This window comes from Chiloscyllium punctatum, unplaced genomic scaffold (assembly GCF_047496795.1).
Source record: "Chiloscyllium punctatum isolate Juve2018m unplaced genomic scaffold, sChiPun1.3 scaffold_156, whole genome shotgun sequence".
Taxonomy (NCBI): Eukaryota; Metazoa; Chordata; class Chondrichthyes; order Orectolobiformes; family Hemiscylliidae; genus Chiloscyllium; species Chiloscyllium punctatum.
In genome coordinates this window covers 461,245-481,642 of record NW_027309890.1, presented here as the reverse complement: position 1 = coordinate 481,642, position 20,398 = coordinate 461,245, and the positions used below count along the sequence as shown (strand labels likewise).

General features: G+C 45.6%; 7 non-coding genes across 7 annotated transcripts; all 7 read right to left on the bottom strand.

Annotated features, from left to right (window-relative positions):
- Window positions 1–1,863: 1,863 nt before the first annotated feature.
- On the bottom strand, window positions 1,864–1,936 carry trnav-aac (transfer RNA valine (anticodon AAC)). Its single transcript has one exon. It is a non-coding gene; the product is annotated as a tRNA-Val (tRNA).
- Window positions 1,937–4,723: 2,787 nt separating this feature from the next.
- trnav-aac (transfer RNA valine (anticodon AAC)) lies at window positions 4,724–4,796 on the bottom strand. The gene has a single exon. It is a non-coding gene; the product is annotated as a tRNA-Val (tRNA).
- A 2,787-nt stretch (window positions 4,797–7,583) lies between these two features.
- trnav-aac (transfer RNA valine (anticodon AAC)) lies at window positions 7,584–7,656 on the bottom strand. The gene has a single exon. It is a non-coding gene; the product is annotated as a tRNA-Val (tRNA).
- Window positions 7,657–10,443: 2,787 nt separating this feature from the next.
- trnav-aac (transfer RNA valine (anticodon AAC)) lies at window positions 10,444–10,516 on the bottom strand. Its single transcript has one exon. It is a non-coding gene; the product is annotated as a tRNA-Val (tRNA).
- Window positions 10,517–13,303: 2,787 nt separating this feature from the next.
- Window positions 13,304–13,376, bottom strand: trnav-aac (transfer RNA valine (anticodon AAC)). The gene has a single exon. It is a non-coding gene; the product is annotated as a tRNA-Val (tRNA).
- Window positions 13,377–16,163: 2,787 nt separating this feature from the next.
- Window positions 16,164–16,236, bottom strand: trnav-aac (transfer RNA valine (anticodon AAC)). The gene has a single exon. It is a non-coding gene; the product is annotated as a tRNA-Val (tRNA).
- A 2,787-nt stretch (window positions 16,237–19,023) lies between these two features.
- Window positions 19,024–19,096, bottom strand: trnav-aac (transfer RNA valine (anticodon AAC)). Its single transcript has one exon. It is a non-coding gene; the product is annotated as a tRNA-Val (tRNA).
- Window positions 19,097–20,398: the final 1,302 nt, after the last annotated feature.

Here is a 20,398-nt window from a genome sequence, read left to right as displayed (position 1 = left end):
GAATGCTAAATGTGTCACAGTCCGAGGGCATGAGTCATAAAGTAATCTCACAACTAACAACAGGGCAATTCCAAACTACTCTTTCAAACATACTGCAGCGTTAGTGCACCACCACTTTCCAGACAATGCTGAAAAGAGAGATAGAAAGAACATCATAAGAACGGGCCATAAAAAGTCAATTTCACCAATCACAGTCTCGATTAGATTACCTTTTCCTTCTGATGTCTCCAGGACGGAAATGAAGGAAATGGGAGAAATTCAATAACATATGACACCGAAATTCATTGGAACGATTTTCCCATTGGACAAAAAACCAAATAACGACGAGTCGAGTCACCGCAGGACTTTGTTTCACAACAGCGATGAAATAATAGTCTCCATTCGGTTCCAGTAAAAGCACAAATCGCTTTGGAACAGCAGAGCTGTTTGCGATTTTCCGCGCGGGAGGCGAACGCGATCTTGACAGCAGAGACACTTGGACACTTCGGTCAAATAACCATGAGCTGCTAGACATTACTACAATTTCGATTCTTGCTTTGCTAAATGATTTCACACATTGCTCGAAACAGGACGACTTTCACGTTTACACGGAACACGAAACACACCTGACTACAGGGAAAATGCACAAAGCTGAGCAGGCCGTGTTCCACATCAAACCGTGCAGCATTTATTCAGTCACTGTGTCTGTTTTGCAGAAGAAGGGTCCCAAAGAATGTTCTCCACCCTAAAACCGGAGGTCGCATTACAATCCGAGAACGACAGATCACATTGTGAGCATGCTCTGACCTCGGGGCCGGTTCGAGATGCCACTTTCCGTGCCTTTTACTTTAACCGTGCAATTTGCTGCAGAGATGTTCACTCCTGGACATGAGCCACGTGGATACCAACTGAGTCGGAAACCTGTGCGGCAATCGACGAGAAGCGATTCAATAAATTTTGCTAACTTCCATGGTGCTTATTGGAAATGCAGTTTCTGTTCAAGTCAATCGAAAAGGCAGTTTCTGAACATAGTAACAGAAGTCAAAAGGTAATTACCTCACCCCACCCCCACTCCGGAAGAGGTGCTAACTGCCCTTGAGTGCTTTCTGATCTCGATGTGAAGAGCTCACACGCCTCTGAGTCACCTTCAAGTCTCTGTTTGCGGAGTGAATCACAAAGAAGGACTTTTACCAGAGCTGCAACCGCCTCACTTCCCCACTCGCTCTCCCCTTTTACATTTTCCTGCTCGTCAGTGATTTAAAGAAAACCAAATGGATGCGATGTCATTCTGTAGCCTCTCTGTCGATTCCTCCGTTTCAGTTCCAACATGGCTTAGATCTCGGGGCGCACCTTAATATTAGCGGCGCTATGAAAGCACAGGTTCAAAGGTTCCTCTGAGAGTGTAAATTATTTCATTGCTGTTGCTGATTGAATGAGCCACTAACGTGCGAACTGCCCCAAAATATGATTCAGGAATCTGGTACCAACTCTCGCGCGTTGAATAACGACAGACAGCTTCCAAATGAGGCCTTTCAGAGACGACTTTGGGGTACATTTGACAGACAGACAAGTTCAGGAATCCGTGGTGCGCTGTGACCTGCCTTTGAGCCGGTCCGCCTACGCAAGGAATGCAAATGCGGTACTGCTTTTCGTGGAAGGATCAGAACGCGGCAAGGACACTCTCAAACAGAATGGCATATGCATCAGAACCAGGTTGGAGAAAAACTTTATAATGCTTTACACAGTAATTAAATGGAGTTGCCTTACATTTCACTACGAGAGCAGATTCTTTCAAGCAAATTCGAAGGCAGGTTTGCAGATGGGAAAGCAAGCAAGAAAGCTCCGTTCTTGTCCATGTAAAAGGCCGCAGTTGACGAACAAAGCAGTTTCTGCCCAGTTTCGAACTGGGGACCTTTCGCGTGTTAGGCGAACGTGATGACCACTACACTACAGAAACCAGCCGCGGTCGCCGCCCTGCGGCGCAGTGGCATCCAGCACTGAAAGTTGAAGCCATTCTCCGTTTCACCTTTCTGTTTCCAATTGCTCGTTGTTGTCCAGCGTAATTGACATCTTGAAAACGTTAAAAAAGACACGTGAAATTGATGACAATATATAGACAATGATTTCGTCAATGTTTGGACCGTAGGGCGAGGTGGAATAAGCTGGGACGACTTTCCCTGCAGCGTAACGGCTGCGATATGATCTTATGGAAGGGTTGTAAACTGAGTATTTCTGTGTTTTACCCAAATTGGGGTGAGTTGAAAACTCGAGAGCATAGGTTTAAGGTGAGTGGGCTGAAATTGACAAACGACCTGAGGCACATTTCCCACACAGAAGGTTGTGCGTGTATGGAATGAGCTCCCAGAGGAAGTGGAGGAGGCTATTACACTCAGAAAATTGCAAAGGTAATCGGATGAGTTTCTGGACAGGATGGGTTTAGAGGGATTGGGGCCAAATGCTGGGGAACGGGACTTGTTTAATTTTGGTTATGTGGTGAGCATGGATGAGATACACCTAAATATCTGTTTCCACGCCGTGTACCCCCATAACGTCTTGTTGCTAACACTGGCTTTAAAGGATTACTTTTTAGCGGAGTTTTCCATCGCAGTCTGTGGCACAATCGTTTAGTCTGTTCGACTGCTCACGGGAAAGGTAGTATTGTGAAACACTGCAGATACGAACGACTTCCTTAATTTTGCCCCGACTGACCATACTCCGTGAAATTTTCCCAGACCTCAATTGAGGAGTTTTGCTGCTCGAAGTTACCTCAGAAACCCTGTTAACTCGTAATGTGCTGAGCGAATCGCAAAACAGAAAGCATTTTTCACGGAACACAAACAAAACTGGCATGCCGAATGCATTTTCAGACAGAGAGATGCATGAATGCTAAATGTGTCACAGTCCGAGGGCATGAGTCATAAAGTAATCTCACAACTAACAACAGGGCAATTCCAAACTACTCTTTCAAACATACTGCAGCGTTAGTGCACCACCACTTTCCAGACAATGCTGAAAAGAGAGATAGAAAGAACATCATAAGAACGGGCCATAAAAAGTCAATTTCACCAATCACAGTCTCGATTAGATTACCTTTTCCTTCTGATGTCTCCAGGACGGAAATGAAGGAAATGGGAGAAATTCAATAACATATGACACCGAAATTCATTGGAACGATTTTCCCATTGGACAAAAAACCAAATAACGACGAGTCGAGTCACCGCAGGACTTTGTTTCACAACAGCGATGAAATAATAGTCTCCATTCGGTTCCAGTAAAAGCACAAATCGCTTTGGAACAGCAGAGCTGTTTGCGATTTTCCGCGCGGGAGGCGAACGCGATCTTGACAGCAGAGACACTTGGACACTTCGGTCAAATAACCATGAGCTGCTAGACATTACTACAATTTCGATTCTTGCTTTGCTAAATGATTTCACACATTGCTCGAAACAGGACGACTTTCACGTTTACACGGAACACGAAACACACCTGACTACAGGGAAAATGCACAAAGCTGAGCAGGCCGTGTTCCACATCAAACCGTGCAGCATTTATTCAGTCACTGTGTCTGTTTTGCAGAAGAAGGGTCCCAAAGAATGTTCTCCACCCTAAAACCGGAGGTCGCATTACAATCCGAGAACGACAGATCACATTGTGAGCATGCTCTGACCTCGGGGCCGGTTCGAGATGCCACTTTCCGTGCCTTTTACTTTAACCGTGCAATTTGCTGCAGAGATGTTCACTCCTGGACATGAGCCACGTGGATACCAACTGAGTCGGAAACCTGTGCGGCAATCGACGAGAAGCGATTCAATAAATTTTGCTAACTTCCATGGTGCTTATTGGAAATGCAGTTTCTGTTCAAGTCAATCGAAAAGGCAGTTTCTGAACATAGTAACAGAAGTCAAAAGGTAATTACCTCACCCCACCCCCACTCCGGAAGAGGTGCTAACTGCCCTTGAGTGCTTTCTGATCTCGATGTGAAGAGCTCACACGCCTCTGAGTCACCTTCAAGTCTCTGTTTGCGGAGTGAATCACAAAGAAGGACTTTTACCAGAGCTGCAACCGCCTCACTTCCCCACTCGCTCTCCCCTTTTACATTTTCCTGCTCGTCAGTGATTTAAAGAAAACCAAATGGATGCGATGTCATTCTGTAGCCTCTCTGTCGATTCCTCCGTTTCAGTTCCAACATGGCTTAGATCTCGGGGCGCACCTTAATATTAGCGGCGCTATGAAAGCACAGGTTCAAAGGTTCCTCTGAGAGTGTAAATTATTTCATTGCTGTTGCTGATTGAATGAGCCACTAACGTGCGAACTGCCCCAAAATATGATTCAGGAATCTGGTACCAACTCTCGCGCGTTGAATAACGACAGACAGCTTCCAAATGAGGCCTTTCAGAGACGACTTTGGGGTACATTTGACAGACAGACAAGTTCAGGAATCCGTGGTGCGCTGTGACCTGCCTTTGAGCCGGTCCGCCTACGCAAGGAATGCAAATGCGGTACTGCTTTTCGTGGAAGGATCAGAACGCGGCAAGGACACTCTCAAACAGAATGGCATATGCATCAGAACCAGGTTGGAGAAAAACTTTATAATGCTTTACACAGTAATTAAATGGAGTTGCCTTACATTTCACTACGAGAGCAGATTCTTTCAAGCAAATTCGAAGGCAGGTTTGCAGATGGGAAAGCAAGCAAGAAAGCTCCGTTCTTGTCCATGTAAAAGGCCGCAGTTGACGAACAAAGCAGTTTCTGCCCAGTTTCGAACTGGGGACCTTTCGCGTGTTAGGCGAACGTGATGACCACTACACTACAGAAACCAGCCGCGGTCGCCGCCCTGCGGCGCAGTGGCATCCAGCACTGAAAGTTGAAGCCATTCTCCGTTTCACCTTTCTGTTTCCAATTGCTCGTTGTTGTCCAGCGTAATTGACATCTTGAAAACGTTAAAAAAGACACGTGAAATTGATGACAATATATAGACAATGATTTCGTCAATGTTTGGACCGTAGGGCGAGGTGGAATAAGCTGGGACGACTTTCCCTGCAGCGTAACGGCTGCGATATGATCTTATGGAAGGGTTGTAAACTGAGTATTTCTGTGTTTTACCCAAATTGGGGTGAGTTGAAAACTCGAGAGCATAGGTTTAAGGTGAGTGGGCTGAAATTGACAAACGACCTGAGGCACATTTCCCACACAGAAGGTTGTGCGTGTATGGAATGAGCTCCCAGAGGAAGTGGAGGAGGCTATTACACTCAGAAAATTGCAAAGGTAATCGGATGAGTTTCTGGACAGGATGGGTTTAGAGGGATTGGGGCCAAATGCTGGGGAACGGGACTTGTTTAATTTTGGTTATGTGGTGAGCATGGATGAGATACACCTAAATATCTGTTTCCACGCCGTGTACCCCCATAACGTCTTGTTGCTAACACTGGCTTTAAAGGATTACTTTTTAGCGGAGTTTTCCATCGCAGTCTGTGGCACAATCGTTTAGTCTGTTCGACTGCTCACGGGAAAGGTAGTATTGTGAAACACTGCAGATACGAACGACTTCCTTAATTTTGCCCCGACTGACCATACTCCGTGAAATTTTCCCAGACCTCAATTGAGGAGTTTTGCTGCTCGAAGTTACCTCAGAAACCCTGTTAACTCGTAATGTGCTGAGCGAATCGCAAAACAGAAAGCATTTTTCACGGAACACAAACAAAACTGGCATGCCGAATGCATTTTCAGACAGAGAGATGCATGAATGCTAAATGTGTCACAGTCCGAGGGCATGAGTCATAAAGTAATCTCACAACTAACAACAGGGCAATTCCAAACTACTCTTTCAAACATACTGCAGCGTTAGTGCACCACCACTTTCCAGACAATGCTGAAAAGAGAGATAGAAAGAACATCATAAGAACGGGCCATAAAAAGTCAATTTCACCAATCACAGTCTCGATTAGATTACCTTTTCCTTCTGATGTCTCCAGGACGGAAATGAAGGAAATGGGAGAAATTCAATAACATATGACACCGAAATTCATTGGAACGATTTTCCCATTGGACAAAAAACCAAATAACGACGAGTCGAGTCACCGCAGGACTTTGTTTCACAACAGCGATGAAATAATAGTCTCCATTCGGTTCCAGTAAAAGCACAAATCGCTTTGGAACAGCAGAGCTGTTTGCGATTTTCCGCGCGGGAGGCGAACGCGATCTTGACAGCAGAGACACTTGGACACTTCGGTCAAATAACCATGAGCTGCTAGACATTACTACAATTTCGATTCTTGCTTTGCTAAATGATTTCACACATTGCTCGAAACAGGACGACTTTCACGTTTACACGGAACACGAAACACACCTGACTACAGGGAAAATGCACAAAGCTGAGCAGGCCGTGTTCCACATCAAACCGTGCAGCATTTATTCAGTCACTGTGTCTGTTTTGCAGAAGAAGGGTCCCAAAGAATGTTCTCCACCCTAAAACCGGAGGTCGCATTACAATCCGAGAACGACAGATCACATTGTGAGCATGCTCTGACCTCGGGGCCGGTTCGAGATGCCACTTTCCGTGCCTTTTACTTTAACCGTGCAATTTGCTGCAGAGATGTTCACTCCTGGACATGAGCCACGTGGATACCAACTGAGTCGGAAACCTGTGCGGCAATCGACGAGAAGCGATTCAATAAATTTTGCTAACTTCCATGGTGCTTATTGGAAATGCAGTTTCTGTTCAAGTCAATCGAAAAGGCAGTTTCTGAACATAGTAACAGAAGTCAAAAGGTAATTACCTCACCCCACCCCCACTCCGGAAGAGGTGCTAACTGCCCTTGAGTGCTTTCTGATCTCGATGTGAAGAGCTCACACGCCTCTGAGTCACCTTCAAGTCTCTGTTTGCGGAGTGAATCACAAAGAAGGACTTTTACCAGAGCTGCAACCGCCTCACTTCCCCACTCGCTCTCCCCTTTTACATTTTCCTGCTCGTCAGTGATTTAAAGAAAACCAAATGGATGCGATGTCATTCTGTAGCCTCTCTGTCGATTCCTCCGTTTCAGTTCCAACATGGCTTAGATCTCGGGGCGCACCTTAATATTAGCGGCGCTATGAAAGCACAGGTTCAAAGGTTCCTCTGAGAGTGTAAATTATTTCATTGCTGTTGCTGATTGAATGAGCCACTAACGTGCGAACTGCCCCAAAATATGATTCAGGAATCTGGTACCAACTCTCGCGCGTTGAATAACGACAGACAGCTTCCAAATGAGGCCTTTCAGAGACGACTTTGGGGTACATTTGACAGACAGACAAGTTCAGGAATCCGTGGTGCGCTGTGACCTGCCTTTGAGCCGGTCCGCCTACGCAAGGAATGCAAATGCGGTACTGCTTTTCGTGGAAGGATCAGAACGCGGCAAGGACACTCTCAAACAGAATGGCATATGCATCAGAACCAGGTTGGAGAAAAACTTTATAATGCTTTACACAGTAATTAAATGGAGTTGCCTTACATTTCACTACGAGAGCAGATTCTTTCAAGCAAATTCGAAGGCAGGTTTGCAGATGGGAAAGCAAGCAAGAAAGCTCCGTTCTTGTCCATGTAAAAGGCCGCAGTTGACGAACAAAGCAGTTTCTGCCCAGTTTCGAACTGGGGACCTTTCGCGTGTTAGGCGAACGTGATGACCACTACACTACAGAAACCAGCCGCGGTCGCCGCCCTGCGGCGCAGTGGCATCCAGCACTGAAAGTTGAAGCCATTCTCCGTTTCACCTTTCTGTTTCCAATTGCTCGTTGTTGTCCAGCGTAATTGACATCTTGAAAACGTTAAAAAAGACACGTGAAATTGATGACAATATATAGACAATGATTTCGTCAATGTTTGGACCGTAGGGCGAGGTGGAATAAGCTGGGACGACTTTCCCTGCAGCGTAACGGCTGCGATATGATCTTATGGAAGGGTTGTAAACTGAGTATTTCTGTGTTTTACCCAAATTGGGGTGAGTTGAAAACTCGAGAGCATAGGTTTAAGGTGAGTGGGCTGAAATTGACAAACGACCTGAGGCACATTTCCCACACAGAAGGTTGTGCGTGTATGGAATGAGCTCCCAGAGGAAGTGGAGGAGGCTATTACACTCAGAAAATTGCAAAGGTAATCGGATGAGTTTCTGGACAGGATGGGTTTAGAGGGATTGGGGCCAAATGCTGGGGAACGGGACTTGTTTAATTTTGGTTATGTGGTGAGCATGGATGAGATACACCTAAATATCTGTTTCCACGCCGTGTACCCCCATAACGTCTTGTTGCTAACACTGGCTTTAAAGGATTACTTTTTAGCGGAGTTTTCCATCGCAGTCTGTGGCACAATCGTTTAGTCTGTTCGACTGCTCACGGGAAAGGTAGTATTGTGAAACACTGCAGATACGAACGACTTCCTTAATTTTGCCCCGACTGACCATACTCCGTGAAATTTTCCCAGACCTCAATTGAGGAGTTTTGCTGCTCGAAGTTACCTCAGAAACCCTGTTAACTCGTAATGTGCTGAGCGAATCGCAAAACAGAAAGCATTTTTCACGGAACACAAACAAAACTGGCATGCCGAATGCATTTTCAGACAGAGAGATGCATGAATGCTAAATGTGTCACAGTCCGAGGGCATGAGTCATAAAGTAATCTCACAACTAACAACAGGGCAATTCCAAACTACTCTTTCAAACATACTGCAGCGTTAGTGCACCACCACTTTCCAGACAATGCTGAAAAGAGAGATAGAAAGAACATCATAAGAACGGGCCATAAAAAGTCAATTTCACCAATCACAGTCTCGATTAGATTACCTTTTCCTTCTGATGTCTCCAGGACGGAAATGAAGGAAATGGGAGAAATTCAATAACATATGACACCGAAATTCATTGGAACGATTTTCCCATTGGACAAAAAACCAAATAACGACGAGTCGAGTCACCGCAGGACTTTGTTTCACAACAGCGATGAAATAATAGTCTCCATTCGGTTCCAGTAAAAGCACAAATCGCTTTGGAACAGCAGAGCTGTTTGCGATTTTCCGCGCGGGAGGCGAACGCGATCTTGACAGCAGAGACACTTGGACACTTCGGTCAAATAACCATGAGCTGCTAGACATTACTACAATTTCGATTCTTGCTTTGCTAAATGATTTCACACATTGCTCGAAACAGGACGACTTTCACGTTTACACGGAACACGAAACACACCTGACTACAGGGAAAATGCACAAAGCTGAGCAGGCCGTGTTCCACATCAAACCGTGCAGCATTTATTCAGTCACTGTGTCTGTTTTGCAGAAGAAGGGTCCCAAAGAATGTTCTCCACCCTAAAACCGGAGGTCGCATTACAATCCGAGAACGACAGATCACATTGTGAGCATGCTCTGACCTCGGGGCCGGTTCGAGATGCCACTTTCCGTGCCTTTTACTTTAACCGTGCAATTTGCTGCAGAGATGTTCACTCCTGGACATGAGCCACGTGGATGCCAACTGAGTCGGAAACCTGTGCGGCAATCGACGAGAAGCGATTCAATAAATTTTGCTAACTTCCATGGTGCTTATTGGAAATGCAGTTTCTGTTCAAGTCAATCGAAAAGGCAGTTTCTGAACATAGTAACAGAAGTCAAAAGGTAATTACCTCACCCCACCCCCACTCCGGAAGAGGTGCTAACTGCCCTTGAGTGCTTTCTGATCTCGATGTGAAGAGCTCACACGCCTCTGAGTCACCTTCAAGTCTCTGTTTGCGGAGTGAATCACAAAGAAGGACTTTTACCAGAGCTGCAACCGCCTCACTTCCCCACTCGCTCTCCCCTTTTACATTTTCCTGCTCGTCAGTGATTTAAAGAAAACCAAATGGATGCGATGTCATTCTGTAGCCTCTCTGTCGATTCCTCCGTTTCAGTTCCAACATGGCTTAGATCTCGGGGCGCACCTTAATATTAGCGGCGCTATGAAAGCACAGGTTCAAAGGTTCCTCTGAGAGTGTAAATTATTTCATTGCTGTTGCTGATTGAATGAGCCACTAACGTGCGAACTGCCCCAAAATATGATTCAGGAATCTGGTACCAACTCTCGCGCGTTGAATAACGACAGACAGCTTCCAAATGAGGCCTTTCAGAGACGACTTTGGGGTACATTTGACAGACAGACAAGTTCAGGAATCCGTGGTGCGCTGTGACCTGCCTTTGAACCGGTCCGCCTACGCAAGGAATGCAAATGCGGTACTGCTTTTCGTGGAAGGATCAGAACGCGGCAAGGACACTCTCAAACAGAATGGCATATGCATCAGAACCAGGTTGGAGAAAAACTTTATAATGCTTTACACAGTAATTAAATGGAGTTGCCTTACATTTCACTACGAGAGCAGATTCTTTCAAGCAAATTCGAAGGCAGGTTTGCAGATGGGAAAGCAAGCAAGAAAGCTCCGTTCTTGTCCATGTAAAAGGCCGCAGTTGACGAACAAAGCAGTTTCTGCCCAGTTTCGAACTGGGGACCTTTCGCGTGTTAGGCGAACGTGATGACCACTACACTACAGAAACCAGCCGCGGTCGCCGCCCTGCGGCGCAGTGGCATCCAGCACTGAAAGTTGAAGCCATTCTCCGTTTCACCTTTCTGTTTCCAATTGCTCGTTGTTGTCCAGCGTAATTGACATCTTGAAAACGTTAAAAAAGACACGTGAAATTGATGACAATATATAGACAATGATTTCGTCAATGTTTGGACCGTAGGGCGAGGTGGAATAAGCTGGGACGACTTTCCCTGCAGCGTAACGGCTGCGATATGATCTTATGGAAGGGTTGTAAACTGAGTATTTCTGTGTTTTACCCAAATTGGGGTGAGTTGAAAACTCGAGAGCATAGGTTTAAGGTGAGTGGGCTGAAATTGACAAACGACCTGAGGCACATTTCCCACACAGAAGGTTGTGCGTGTATGGAATGAGCTCCCAGAGGAAGTGGAGGAGGCTATTACACTCAGAAAATTGCAAAGGTAATCGGATGAGTTTCTGGACAGGATGGGTTTAGAGGGATTGGGGCCAAATGCTGGGGAACGGGACTTGTTTAATTTTGGTTATGTGGTGAGCATGGATGAGATACACCTAAATATCTGTTTCCACGCCGTGTACCCCCATAACGTCTTGTTGCTAACACTGGCTTTAAAGGATTACTTTTTAGCGGAGTTTTCCATCGCAGTCTGTGGCACAATCGTTTAGTCTGTTCGACTGCTCACGGGAAAGGTAGTATTGTGAAACACTGCAGATACGAACGACTTCCTTAATTTTGCCCCGACTGACCATACTCCGTGAAATTTTCCCAGACCTCAATTGAGGAGTTTTGCTGCTCGAAGTTACCTCAGAAACCCTGTTAACTCGTAATGTGCTGAGCGAATCGCAAAACAGAAAGCATTTTTCACGGAACACAAACAAAACTGGCATGCCGAATGCATTTTCAGACAGAGAGATGCATGAATGCTAAATGTGTCACAGTCCGAGGGCATGAGTCATAAAGTAATCTCACAACTAACAACAGGGCAATTCCAAACTACTCTTTCAAACATACTGCAGCGTTAGTGCACCACCACTTTCCAGACAATGCTGAAAAGAGAGATAGAAAGAACATCATAAGAACGGGCCATAAAAAGTGAATTTCACCAATCACAGTCTCGATTAGATTACCTTTTCCTTCTGATGTCTCCAGGACGGAAATGAAGGAAATGGGAGAAATTCAATAACATATGACACCGAAATTCATTGGAACGATTTTCCCATTGGACAAAAAACCAAATAACGACGAGTCGAGTCACCGCAGGACTTTGTTTCACAACAGCGATGAAATAATAGTCTCCATTCGGTTCCAGTAAAAGCACAAATCGCTTTGGAACAGCAGAGCTGTTTGCGATTTTCCGCGCGGGAGGCGAACGCGATCTTGACAGCAGAGACACTTGGACACTTCGGTCAAATAACCATGAGCTGCTAGACATTACTACAATTTCGATTCTTGCTTTGCTAAATGATTTCACACATTGCTCGAAACAGGACGACTTTCACGTTTACACGGAACACGAAACACACCTGACTACAGGGAAAATGCACAAAGCTGAGCAGGCCGTGTTCCACATCAAACCGTGCAGCATTTATTCAGTCACTGTGTCTGTTTTGCAGAAGAAGGGTCCCAAAGAATGTTCTCCACCCTAAAACCGGAGGTCGCATTACAATCCGAGAACGACAGATCACATTGTGAGCATGCTCTGACCTCGGGGCCGGTTCGAGATGCCACTTTCCGTGCCTTTTACTTTAACCGTGCAATTTGCTGCAGAGATGTTCACTCCTGGACATGAGCCACGTGGATACCAACTGAGTCGGAAACCTGTGCGGCAATCGACGAGAAGCGATTCAATAAATTTTGCTAACTTCCATGGTGCTTATTGGAAATGCAGTTTCTGTTCAAGTCAATCGAAAAGGCAGTTTCTGAACATAGTAACAGAAGTCAAAAGGTAATTACCTCACCCCACCCCCACTCCGGAAGAGGTGCTAACTGCCCTTGAGTGCTTTCTGATCTCGATGTGAAGAGCTCACACGCCTCTGAGTCACCTTCAAGTCTCTGTTTGCGGAGTGAATCACAAAGAAGGACTTTTACCAGAGCTGCAACCGCCTCACTTCCCCACTCGCTCTCCCCTTTTACATTTTCCTGCTCGTCAGTGATTTAAAGAAAACCAAATGGATGCGATGTCATTCTGTAGCCTCTCTGTCGATTCCTCCGTTTCAGTTCCAACATGGCTTAGATCTCGGGGCGCACCTTAATATTAGCGGCGCTATGAAAGCACAGGTTCAAAGGTTCCTCTGAGAGTGTAAATTATTTCATTGCTGTTGCTGATTGAATGAGCCACTAACGTGCGAACTGCCCCAAAATATGATTCAGGAATCTGGTACCAACTCTCGCGCGTTGAATAACGACAGACAGCTTCCAAATGAGGCCTTTCAGAGACGACTTTGGGGTACATTTGACAGACAGACAAGTTCAGGAATCCGTGGTGCGCTGTGACCTGCCTTTGAGCCGGTCCGCCTACGCAAGGAATGCAAATGCGGTACTGCTTTTCGTGGAAGGATCAGAACGCGGCAAGGACACTCTCAAACAGAATGGCATATGCATCAGAACCAGGTTGGAGAAAAACTTTATAATGCTTTACACAGTAATTAAATGGAGTTGCCTTACATTTCACTACGAGAGCAGATTCTTTCAAGCAAATTCGAAGGCAGGTTTGCAGATGGGAAAGCAAGCAAGAAAGCTCCGTTCTTGTCCATGTAAAAGGCCGCAGTTGACGAACAAAGCAGTTTCTGCCCAGTTTCGAACTGGGGACCTTTCGCGTGTTAGGCGAACGTGATGACCACTACACTACAGAAACCAGCCGCGGTCGCCGCCCTGCGGCGCAGTGGCATCCAGCACTGAAAGTTGAAGCCATTCTCCGTTTCACCTTTCTGTTTCCAATTGCTCGTTGTTGTCCAGCGTAATTGACATCTTGAAAACGTTAAAAAAGACACGTGAAATTGATGACAATATATAGACAATGATTTCGTCAATGTTTGGACCGTAGGGCGAGGTGGAATAAGCTGGGACGACTTTCCCTGCAGCGTAACGGCTGCGATATGATCTTATGGAAGGGTTGTAAACTGAGTATTTCTGTGTTTTACCCAAATTGGGGTGAGTTGAAAACTCGAGAGCATAGGTTTAAGGTGAGTGGGCTGAAATTGACAAACGACCTGAGGCACATTTCCCACACAGAAGGTTGTGCGTGTATGGAATGAGCTCCCAGAGGAAGTGGAGGAGGCTATTACACTCAGAAAATTGCAAAGGTAATCGGATGAGTTTCTGGACAGGATGGGTTTAGAGGGATTGGGGCCAAATGCTGGGGAACGGGACTTGTTTAATTTTGGTTATGTGGTGAGCATGGATGAGATACACCTAAATATCTGTTTCCACGCCGTGTACCCCCATAACGTCTTGTTGCTAACACTGGCTTTAAAGGATTACTTTTTAGCGGAGTTTTCCATCGCAGTCTGTGGCACAATCGTTTAGTCTGTTCGACTGCTCACGGGAAAGGTAGTATTGTGAAACACTGCAGATACGAACGACTTCCTTAATTTTGCCCCGACTGACCATACTCCGTGAAATTTTCCCAGACCTCAATTGAGGAGTTTTGCTGCTCGAAGTTACCTCAGAAACCCTGTTAACTCGTAATGTGCTGAGCGAATCGCAAAACAGAAAGCATTTTTCACGGAACACAAACAAAACTGGCATGCCGAATGCATTTTCAGACAGAGAGATGCATGAATGCTAAATGTGTCACAGTCCGAGGGCATGAGTCATAAAGTAATCTCACAACTAACAACAGGGCAATTCCAAACTACTCTTTCAAACATACTGCAGCGTTAGTGCACCACCACTTTCCAGACAATGCTGAAAAGAGAGATAGAAAGAACATCATAAGAACGGGCCATAAAAAGTCAATTTCACCAATCACAGTCTCGATTAGATTACCTTTTCCTTCTGATGTCTCCAGGACGGAAATGAAGGAAATGGGAGAAATTCAATAACATATGACACCGAAATTCATTGGAACGATTTTCCCATTGGACAAAAAACCAAATAACGACGAGTCGAGTCACCGCAGGACTTTGTTTCACAACAGCGATGAAATAATAGTCTCCATTCGGTTCCAGTAAAAGCACAAATCGCTTTGGAACAGCAGAGCTGTTTGCGATTTTCCGCGCGGGAGGCGAACGCGATCTTGACAGCAGAGACACTTGGACACTTCGGTCAAATAACCATGAGCTGCTAGACATTACTACAATTTCGATTCTTGCTTTGCTAAATGATTTCACACATTGCTCGAAACAGGACGACTTTCACGTTTACACGGAACACGAAACACACCTGACTACAGGGAAAATGCACAAAGCTGAGCAGGCCGTGTTCCACATCAAACCGTGCAGCATTTATTCAGTCACTGTGTCTGTTTTGCAGAAGAAGGGTCCCAAAGAATGTTCTCCACCCTAAAACCGGAGGTCGCATTACAATCCGAGAACGACAGATCACATTGTGAGCATGCTCTGACCTCGGGGCCGGTTCGAGATGCCACTTTCCGTGCCTTTTACTTTAACCGTGCAATTTGCTGCAGAGATGTTCACTCCTGGACATGAGCCACGTGGATGCCAACTGAGTCGGAAACCTGTGCGGCAATCGACGAGAAGCGATTCAATAAATTTTGCTAACTTCCATGGTGCTTATTGGAAATGCAGTTTCTGTTCAAGTCAATCGAAAAGGCAGTTTCTGAACATAGTAACAGAAGTCAAAAGGTAATTACCTCACCCCACCCCCACTCCGGAAGAGGTGCTAACTGCCCTTGAGTGCTTTCTGATCTCGATGTGAAGAGCTCACACGCCTCTGAGTCACCTTCAAGTCTCTGTTTGCGGAGTGAATCACAAAGAAGGACTTTTACCAGAGCTGCAACCGCCTCACTTCCCCACTCGCTCTCCCCTTTTACATTTTCCTGCTCGTCAGTGATTTAAAGAAAACCAAATGGATGCGATGTCATTCTGTAGCCTCTCTGTCGATTCCTCCGTTTCAGTTCCAACATGGCTTAGATCTCGGGGCGCACCTTAATATTAGCGGCGCTATGAAAGCACAGGTTCAAAGGTTCCTCTGAGAGTGTAAATTATTTCATTGCTGTTGCTGATTGAATGAGCCACTAACGTGCGAACTGCCCCAAAATATGATTCAGGAATCTGGTACCAACTCTCGCGCGTTGAATAACGACAGACAGCTTCCAAATGAGGCCTTTCAGAGACGACTTTGGGGTACATTTGACAGACAGACAAGTTCAGGAATCCGTGGTGCGCTGTGACCTGCCTTTGAACCGGTCCGCCTACGCAAGGAATGCAAATGCGGTACTGCTTTTCGTGGAAGGATCAGAACGCGGCAAGGACACTCTCAAACAGAATGGCATATGCATCAGAACCAGGTTGGAGAAAAACTTTATAATGCTTTACACAGTAATTAAATGGAGTTGCCTTACATTTCACTACGAGAGCAGATTCTTTCAAGCAAATTCGAAGGCAGGTTTGCAGATGGGAAAGCAAGCAAGAAAGCTCCGTTCTTGTCCATGTAAAAGGCCGCAGTTGACGAACAAAGCAGTTTCTGCCCAGTTTCGAACTGGGGACCTTTCGCGTGTTAGGCGAACGTGATGACCACTACACTACAGAAACCAGCCGCGGTCGCCGCCCTGCGGCGCAGTGGCATCCAGCACTGAAAGTTGAAGCCATTCTCCGTTTCACCTTTCTGTTTCCAATTGCTCGTTGTTGTCCAGCGTAATTGACATCTTGAAAACGTTAAAAAAGACACGTGAAATTGATGACAATATATAGACAATGATTTCGTCAATGTTTGGACCGTAGGGCGAGGTGGAATAAGCTGGGACGACTTTCCCTGCAGCGTAACGGCTGCGATATGATCTTATGGAAGGGTTGTAAACTGAGTATTTCTGTGTTTTACCCAAATTGGGGTGAGTTGAAAACTCGAGAGCATAGGTTTAAGGTGAGTGGGCTGAAATTGACAAACGACCTGAGGCACATTTCCCACACAGAAGGTTGTGCGTGTATGGAATGAGCTCCCAGAGGAAGTGGAGGAGGCTATTACACTCAGAAAATTGCAAAGGTAATCGGATGAGTTTCTGGACAGGATGGGTTTAGAGGGATTGGGGCCAAATGCTGGGGAACGGGACTTGTTTAATTTTGGTTATGTGGTGAGCATGGATGAGATACACCTAAATATCTGTTTCCACGCCGTGTACCCCCATAACGTCTTGTTGCTAACACTGGCTTTAAAGGATTACTTTTTAGCGGAGTTTTCCATCGCAGTCTGTGGCACAATCGTTTAGTCTGTTCGACTGCTCACGGGAAAGGTAGTATTGTGAAACACTGCAGATACGAACGACTTCCTTAATTTTGCCCCGACTGACCATACTCCGTGAAATTTTCCCAGACCTCAATTGAGGAGTTTTGCTGCTCGAAGTTACCTCAGAAACCCTGTTAACTCGTAATGTGCTGAGCGAATCGCAAAACAGAAAGCATTTTTCACGGAACACAAACAAAACTGGCATGCCGAATGCATTTTCAGACAGAGAGATGCATGAATGCTAAATGTGTCACAGTCCGAGGGCATGAGTCATAAAGTAATCTCACAACTAACAACAGGGCAATTCCAAACTACTCTTTCAAACATACTGCAGCGTTAGTGCACCACCACTTTCCAGACAATGCTGAAAAGAGAGATAGAAAGAACATCATAAGAACGGGCCATAAAAAGTGAATTTCACCAATCACAGTCTCGATTAGATTACCTTTTCCTTCTGATGTCTCCAGGACGGAAATGAAGGAAATGGGAGAAATTCAATAACATATGACACCGAAATTCATTGGAACGATTTTCCCATTGGACAAAAAACCAAATAACGACGAGTCGAGTCACCGCAGGACTTTGTTTCACAACAGCGATGAAATAATAGTCTCCATTCGGTTCCAGTAAAAGCACAAATCGCTTTGGAACAGCAGAGCTGTTTGCGATTTTCCGCGCGGGAGGCGAACGCGATCTTGACAGCAGAGACACTTGGACACTTCGGTCAAATAACCATGAGCTGCTAGACATTACTACAATTTCGATTCTTGCTTTGCTAAATGATTTCACACATTGCTCGAAACAGGACGACTTTCACGTTTACACGGAACACGAAACACACCTGACTACAGGGAAAATGCACAAAGCTGAGCAGGCCGTGTTCCACATCAAACCGTGCAGCATTTATTCAGTCACTGTGTCTGTTTTGCAGAAGAAGGGTCCCAAAGAATGTTCTCCACCCTAAAACCGGAGGTCGCATTACAATCCGAGAACGACAGATCACATTGTGAGCATGCTCTGACCTCGGGGCCGGTTCGAGATGCCACTTTCCGTGCCTTTTACTTTAACCGTGCAATTTGCTGCAGAGATGTTCACTCCTGGACATGAGCCACGTGGATGCCAACTGAGTCGGAAACCTGTGCGGCAATCGACGAGAAGCGATTCAATAAATTTTGCTAACTTCCATGGTGCTTATTGGAAATGCAGTTTCTGTTCAAGTCAATCGAAAAGGCAGTTTCTGAACATAGTAACAGAAGTCAAAAGGTAATTACCTCACCCCACCCCCACTCCGGAAGAGGTGCTAACTGCCCTTGAGTGCTTTCTGATCTCGATGTGAAGAGCTCACACGCCTCTGAGTCACCTTCAAGTCTCTGTTTGCGGAGTGAATCACAAAGAAGGACTTTTACCAGAGCTGCAACCGCCTCACTTCCCCACTCGCTCTCCCCTTTTACATTTTCCTGCTCGTCAGTGATTTAAAGAAAACCAAATGGATGCGATGTCATTCTGTAGCCTCTCTGTCGATTCCTCCGTTTCAGTTCCAACATGGCTTAGATCTCGGGGCGCACCTTAATATTAGCGGCGCTATGAAAGCACAGGTTCAAAGGTTCCTCTGAGAGTGTAAATTATTTCATTGCTGTTGCTGATTGAATGAGCCACTAACGTGCGAACTGCCCCAAAATATGATTCAGGAATCTGGTACCAACTCTCGCGCGTTGAATAACGACAGACAGCTTCCAAATGAGGCCTTTCAGAGACGACTTTGGGGTACATTTGACAGACAGACAAGTTCAGGAATCCGTGGTGCGCTGTGACCTGCCTTTGAACCGGTCCGCCTACGCAAGGAATGCAAATGCGGTACTGCTTTTCGTGGAAGGATCAGAACGCGGCAAGGACACTCTCAAACAGAATGGCATATGCATCAGAACCAGGTTGGAGAAAAACTTTATAATGCTTTACACAGTAATTAAATGGAGTTGCCTTACATTTCACTACGAGAGCAGATTCTTTCAAGCAAATTCGAAGGCAGGTTTGCAGATGGGAAAGCAAGCAAGAAAGCTCCGTTCTTGTCCATGTAAAAGGCCGCAGTTGACGAACAAAGCAGTTTCTGCCCAGTTTCGAACTGGGGACCTTTCGCGTGTTAGGCGAACGTGATGACCACTACACTACAGAAACCAGCCGCGGTCGCCGCCCTGCGGCGCAGTGGCATCCAGCACTGAAAGTTGAAGCCATTCTCCGTTTCACCTTTCTGTTTCCAATTGCTCGTTGTTGTCCAGCGTAATTGACATCTTGAAAACGTTAAAAAAGACACGTGAAATTGATGACAATATATAGACAATGATTTCGTCAATGTTTGGACCGTAGGGCGAGGTGGAATAAGCTGGGACGACTTTCCCTGCAGCGTAACGGCTGCGATATGATCTTATGGAAGGGTTGTAAACTGAGTATTTCTGTGTTTTACCCAAATTGGGGTGAGTTGAAAACTCGAGAGCATAGGTTTAAGGTGAGTGGGCTGAAATTGACAAACGACCTGAGGCACATTTCCCACACAGAAGGTTGTGCGTGTATGGAATGAGCTCCCAGAGGAAGTGGAGGAGGCTATTACACTCAGAAAATTGCAAAGGTAATCGGATGAGTTTCTGGACAGGATGGGTTTAGAGGGATTGGGGCCAAATGCTGGGGAACGGGACTTGTTTAATTTTGGTTATGTGGTGAGCATGGATGAGATACACCTAAATATCTGTTTCCACGCCGTGTACCCCCATAACGTCTTGTTGCTAACACTGGCTTTAAAGGATTACTTTTTAGCGGAGTTTTCCATCGCAGTCTGTGGCACAATCGTTTAGTCTGTTCGACTGCTCACGGGAAAGGTAGTATTGTGAAACACTGCAGATACGAACGACTTCCTTAATTTTGCCCCGACTGACCATACTCCGTGAAATTTTCCCAGACCTCAATTGAGGAGTTTTGCTGCTCGAAGTTACCTCAGAAACCCTGTTAACTCGTAATGTGCTGAGCGAATCGCAAAACAGAAAGCATTTTTCACGGAACACAAACAAAACTGGCATGCCGAATGCATTTTCAGACAGAGAGATGCATGAATGCTAAATGTGTCACAGTCCGAGGGCATGAGTCATAAAGTAATCTCACAACTAACAACAGGGCAATTCCAAACTACTCTTTCAAACATACTGCAGCGTTAGTGCACCACCACTTTCCAGACAATGCTGAAAAGAGAGATAGAAAGAACATCATAAGAACGGGCCATAAAAAGTGAATTTCACCAATCACAGTCTCGATTAGATTACCTTTTCCTTCTGATGTCTCCAGGACGGAAATGAAGGAAATGGGAGAAATTCAATAACATATGACACCGAAATTCATTGGAACGATTTTCCCATTGGACAAAAAACCAAATAACGACGAGTCGAGTCACCGCAGGACTTTGTTTCACAACAGCGATGAAATAATAGTCTC